This window comes from Furipterus horrens, unplaced genomic scaffold (genome assembly GCF_987537825.1).
Source record: "Furipterus horrens unplaced genomic scaffold, mFurHor1.1.pri manual_scaffold_9, whole genome shotgun sequence".
Lineage (NCBI taxonomy): Eukaryota > Metazoa > Chordata > Mammalia > Chiroptera > Furipteridae > Furipterus > Furipterus horrens.
Window position 1 is genome coordinate 30126212 of NW_028327179.1, and position 6000 is coordinate 30132211.

Genomic DNA, 6000 nt, shown 5'->3' on the forward strand with positions numbered 1-6000 from the left:
AAGAAGATGGGGGTTCCTCAGGGCTGACGCCTGGGCAGCCATGTCTATTACAAGGCAAGCTTCAGTCTCATGTTCTGCAGCCAGGCTTTCTGTAGAGAGGCAGCAGAGGGAATGAAGCCAGGATAGCAATGGAAAATTCCCAGTCAAGAAGAAGAATTTTTACATGGACCTAGGCAAAGGATTTTTACAAATTAAAAAGAGAGAGAGAGAGTCAAATTAACTTCGGTTAATTCTCAAAGAGGTCAACCCTAGAAGTTCACCGTCTCAGCAAAATTCCCAAAAGAACGTATATTCTTACATATTCTAGAGGACGTAGAAGCCACAAAGATTTCTAGTCAAAGGCATCCTGTGATCAAGGGAATAACTATTTACCTGTCATTTGAGAACCACAAAGTATTATGGGGAATTAGCTAGTTTTATTAGGAGATAGAACCAAAGCAACATTTGATTTCAAAAGAATTATGGTCCTACTTTGGGTCTGCCATATCACCCTCAGCTACCAATCAGCTGAAAAAAAAATAGTATGGCTACACTTTAGGCCTCGAGGAAATAATAATGGCTCACAGAGAAATTTTACAGCAAACCTGAAAGAAACAGACAAGCTTGGCATTTCTGTTTCTCACAGAGAACACTAGCTAAAATTGGGTGAGTTCTGGTTTTAGAGTCAGATCTGATGTGAATCCTACCTCTGCTATGTATTAACTAGAACCTTGAGTACGTCACTTAACTCAGTTTTATTATCTGTAAGATATGGATAATAGTATCTACTTCATAGGATTAATATAAAGAATAAAGTAAGATAACATAAGAGAACCTGATATTCAATATGAGAAAATTAACCTATATAATTGTTCTATAGTATGGAAGAGTAGAGTCAAACCACCTGGGTTCAAATCCTAGCTCTACAACTTATTAGCTGAACAACTTTCAGAAAGTTACTTGGCATCTTTGTGTCTTAGTTTCCTCACATGTCAAATAGTATTACAAATAATATAAAACCTGAGACTTCAGTGAAGATTAAATAAGTTAATACAAGGGAAAGTAGTTTAAAATGTAATGCCTGGTCAAGTGCTCAATGCATTTCAGTAAATGTATTGGTAATGCAATACATTTAGTAAATGTGAGGTAATACAATTACTATATGTACTGAGTACTGGTAAAGCACTCAATATATTACCAACCTTTGTTGTATTTGGTGGAGCGAAATGTTGGCAGAAAAAAGTGGTGAGGAAATATACTGCGACCTTTTAAAGTGATGTTAGATTAAGTGACGGAAAGAAACAGGATGACAAGAGAAAATAAATGGCCCTTTTGGGTAACTAACTGTGGACGAAGCCTGTGCACAGAGCCTGTGCTTAGAGACATGGCTGGGTTTCAAGACTTGGCATGTATTTCACAGCCTGGTTTATAGGGCTGTACTGAGTAAGAACAGAGATCCCCAGGACAGATCACCAAGAATTACTCAACTCAGAACTGGAGTCAAGGGATAAGCTTATTAAATGCAAACTCAGGAAAGTGAGGAAGTAGAAAGTGGGGGGGGGTGAGTTCACAGAGCCCCCTCTTAGACATAAAACATGCTGACAGAAATGCAGGTGACTTCCTCTTACCATCTCAGAAGCTCGTCAGAAACTAGAGATCAGGAACCACCACTGTAAGATCTCTGCCCCATTGTCCTGTGAGTTGAGTTTCTTTTCTCAGCAGGTACCCTTAGTGGGACTGTACATAATGATGTAGACCTTTAACACCAAAAGAGCTTCGGATCAAGTTTTCAGTAGGAGAGGACAAGCTGGGTGTGGGGAGGGGCAGAGCCATCCCTTGCCCCCAGAGCACCCTGCAGCAGAGGCTGCAGCACCCAGACTCTAAGGGGTGAGCAAGCAGGCTACAGTCCAGCCCTGAAGCCAGAGATCATGAAGAAAAAAAAGATGTTCTGACTCCAAAACTGGGCCAAGTGCTGGACAGCCTGGGAAAAGCCTGCATTGGCTCCCCCAACCATTGTACAAACATCCCAAAGATGGTGCTAAAAGATTTTTAAGAGAAATGGCCCTTGGAACACTGGATCTTCAGGCCTTAAGAAATATTAGAGAGTTGGTGCTGATGAAGAGAACACTGGATAACTTAGTGGTAGGAGTGTCTGATTTAATTTTATTGAGAAATGTGGTCAGAAGAGCAGAGTCTGGGCTCTTATTTTCACACCAAAACTTTCAGAAAAATATTGGCATTTTAAATAATCAGAGAAAGTATTAATCACATTCCCACTGATATCCTTAGGCTGCAACTTGCACTGAATGCTCCATTTAGAATTTACTAACACTGATCCACTTCTTTCTCTATAATTTCCACAATGAAACTATGTACCTAGACAGTCACCCATATCTATGCTAACATTAGCTTATGATGCCTTCCACAGTTACCATGCTTCACTATTAGCTACATTTTCTGCTAATCTGGAATATGTGGAAGCAATTTTTCACAACCCTGAACTACAGGAAGTCTAGAATGCCCACTTGAAAGGCATTCCAGGGAAGAAAATGGCTGGCTACTTTTTCCTGCCCCTTACCTAGATGTAGTAGCGGCCAGGATAACGACTGTGTTCCACCTTCTGCATTTCGGTCGAGACTCTGATTTCCTAAGTAATTTCCTGTCTTGATCCTAGGTTTCTGCTTAACCTTATTAGCCGAGGTACCAGTCATGAGACTCCAGCACACTCAGTTCCCATCAGCGCTGCCAGGATCACTGCCCTTACGATGACGACGCACAGATTTACAAGGCCAGAGCGATTCGGGAGTGGGAGTGGGGGAAGGAGAGCCACGCGGCCGGGAAGGTGTTTATGAAAACACCCCACCACCACCACCACACTTTTTTGCAGCAGTGAAAGAAACTGGCATCTTCCTGCGTAAGTGTTAATTAATGCCCTGCTGGAAGTGCACTCGCTCCCTCTGACTCGGCGGATAGCAACAGCATCTAAGAGCTTTGCAGACAGCTGAAAATGTAATCAAACAGCATCTTCCCCCCCACCCCCCGTTCTGGTGCTCTCCCTCCCCCAGGGGCCGTCAGCCGGTGGCTCGGGGGCTGGGGGGGGGGGGGGGCAGTGTGGATTTCACTGCCCCTGGCCTTCCGCTTCCTAACTGGAGACCGAGGCGGAGCACGCTCAGTCGCCCCTCCCAGCCCACAAGGTGGGCGACAAGGTGAAGACACCGTGACCCCTCCCCTCCTGCACTCACCTCTCGGCTTTGCTTGGGGAGCGGCGGCAGGGGCTGCCGCTGGGGGGCTCTGGCCGCCTTACCTTAGGGAGCCGCGGAGCACGCAGGAGCCAGGGGCGGGGGCCGAGGCAAGAGTCCGGCTGCGCTGCCGGGGCCGCACTACTGCCTGGGTCCCAGCTCAGACGACGCCGGGACGGCAAAGGTTAAGGAGGGGAGCCGAGGTGGTGGCTGCGGGAGGGCGCGACGCCCTCCTCCTGTTTACCTGGACACGCTCCGTGGTGGCACTAGTCTCCCCGAGCGCGGTGGCGGCTCCCGGGCGGCGGCGGCGCTCGAGCGGCTCCCGCGGGTGGCGGGTGCGGCGCGCGCAGGATGTGCTGTCTCACGCTGCGCCCGCCGCTGGGCTCAAGCTCCTCTGGGAGCCAGCACATCCTCTCTCTCGCTGAGCGTGACACTGACAGCTCCCCGGAGCACCCAGTCTGCGGGGCTCGCCCCGCCCCGGGCCCACGCCCTCCATGCCCCCCACCCCTCAGGAGCGCACTCTGCTCCCCTTCTCCCCCCACCGGGTCTCTGCAGGAGCGGGCGGCCGCGGCCGCGAGGCTGGAGGCAAGCAGGGGACCTGAGGAGGTCAATCCCTCTAGTCCTGTGCAGTCGGCTGGACTCACCTGAGTTACTGCGGACAGAAAAGCTTCAGTGTTTTGTTTTGGGAGATCCTGCTTCCAACGTGCCAACACTTAACAACTTCACTCCCAGACAACTACTTTAAGGTCATTTAACTAGAAATAGAAAACTCAGATCCATCTGCTACCCACAAACACTTACAGGTCTGATTTACCCTTATTTTTTCCCAGAAGGAAAAAACAACAACATAGCTTGCCTCTACTGCATTGCTTCTTGTACTCCTAGCTTTTAAAAACCTGGGTAACCATACTTGGACTTCCCCAAAGCTTACCTTAACAGCTAAGTTTTAAGGCCCAGAAATGGAGTTTGAGATTCTGTTAGCACCATTTTATAGGTAAGCTTTTCATCATGTTTCTTGAATATCAGTGATAGAGACTAACTGGGACTTTAAGGGGACGTAATCAGTCGGGAAAGTCTGTGGGAGGAGCTAGGGCTTATGGAAGTTTTCGAACTCCAAGTAATGGAGAGAGCTCCACAGGAAGAACTCTGTTTATAATAAAGCTCTATGGTTCTAACTTCCCCGTCTCTCATATTTCCCTTTATATAAATACCCTCCTGTCTTGGCACTTAGGCCAGAGTGTGCATGGAACATGATATGTCTGCATGCACTGAGTTGCAACCCTTTCTTTTTCCTGAAAAAATCCTTTTTGGTGATGAAATACCCTACTCGATATTATTTTTCAGTCGACATGTGGGGTCATTGCACACATTAGAATGAAAGTTAGTTGAGGACAAGGACTGTATCATATCATTGCTGCATCCCCATTAGCTATAAGAATGATGTTAGATGCATAATGGTACTCAATAAATATGTGTGAATTTAGTTAATTGGCAAGTACTGCAGTCATTTATATGTATATAATTGTAAATACAATATCATTCGTACCTATAAAATGGCCATCCTTGTTTTAATTTTGCCTCCCTGGCAAATTATTGCAACCGTAACTATGACTAAAAAAAAGAGACAAGTGAAATATCTTTAGATAGAACGAACTCAAGATATTCCAGAAGAAAAATTCTATGGAACAAATATTTGCCTCTGTCATGAGTTGGATACCTAACACGGTCATATCCTGCTTAACAGGGATAGTTCTGAGAAATTCGTCATTAAGCGATTTCCTGGTTGTGCATATACCCTAGTGCACCGTTAAAAACAAAGGTCAATTGAGTAAATTTGAAGCTCTAATTAGCCTTCTTAAATAATTCACGAATCCAGCAGCATCCCATTTAGCAACTAGAAGGGTACACCTAGTTCGTAGAAGGGTGGGACAGGAGAGCTATTAACAAAAAAAAAGAAAAAGATTATTTTTAGACTAGTACAACTTCTGCCCCCTCCAAAGGTTTTGTTTGTTTGTTTGTTTATTTGTTTGTTTGTTTGTTTATATTGTTGTTCTTGCCCTGGCTGGTATGGCTCAGTGGATTGAGCACCAGACTGCAAACCTAAAGGTTGCCAGTTCTATTCCCTGTCAGGGCACATGCCTGGGTTGTGGGCCAGGTCCCCAGTTGGGGGCGTGCCAGAGGCAATCAATAGATGTTTCTCTCCCTTTCTTTCTCCCTTCCTTCCCCTCTCTCTAAAAATAAATAAATAAAGTCTTTTAAAAATCGTAAATAAATAAATAAATAAAAAGCGATTAGGTCAGGTATTAAATCCATGTTTGGCGTCATGGGCTTTTAGCACAAGTGAGACCATTTTGGGCCTGAGGTTTTCTCTTTAACAGTATATACGTAAACCTACACATCTAGGCTATATGTTATAGCCGACTGCTCTGTAGGGGAAGAAAAATAATTTTACCTTTACCTTTCTGGGTTCTCAGCTGAGACATGTCTGTAATAAATAACAGAGTAACAGGAGAAAAACAAAGTCTAATAACATGTATACTTCATACACAGGAGAGACCCAGGATAATTGAGTTATAATTTTTTCAGGAACATGTACCCAGGTATAATACAGACAATTGGGTGTGGAAATGAAAATGAATAAGACATGAGTGGTCTCTATATTCTACAAACTTAAAATCTAATTAATAAGACAAAACTGGGTTTAATATCAAGAATACTAAGAAAAGAAGACTAATTGAAGTCATTTGCCATGAAAGATGGAGAAGAGGAAAATCCATTCCAA

The 6000-nt window shown here is 44.7% G+C and overlaps 1 protein-coding gene across 5 annotated transcripts in view; it reads right to left on the reverse strand.

Annotated features, from left to right (window-relative positions):
- The window catches only part of DYNC1I1 (dynein cytoplasmic 1 intermediate chain 1), a 289366-nt gene extending 285128 nt beyond the window's left edge, over window positions 1-4238 (reverse strand). The window contains exon 1 of one of the 5 annotated variants that reach the window (XM_090287212.1): window positions 4150-4238. The gene's annotated coding sequence lies outside the window, so the exon portion shown is untranslated. Of the gene's footprint in view, window positions 1-2557; window positions 2629-3283; window positions 3383-3462; window positions 3562-4149 lie in introns of those variants that run through there. The other 4 variants (XM_090287216.1, XM_090287214.1, XM_090287215.1 and 1 more) reach the window with 4 other exon arrangements.
- Between the last annotated feature and the right edge of the window lie 1762 nt (window positions 4239-6000).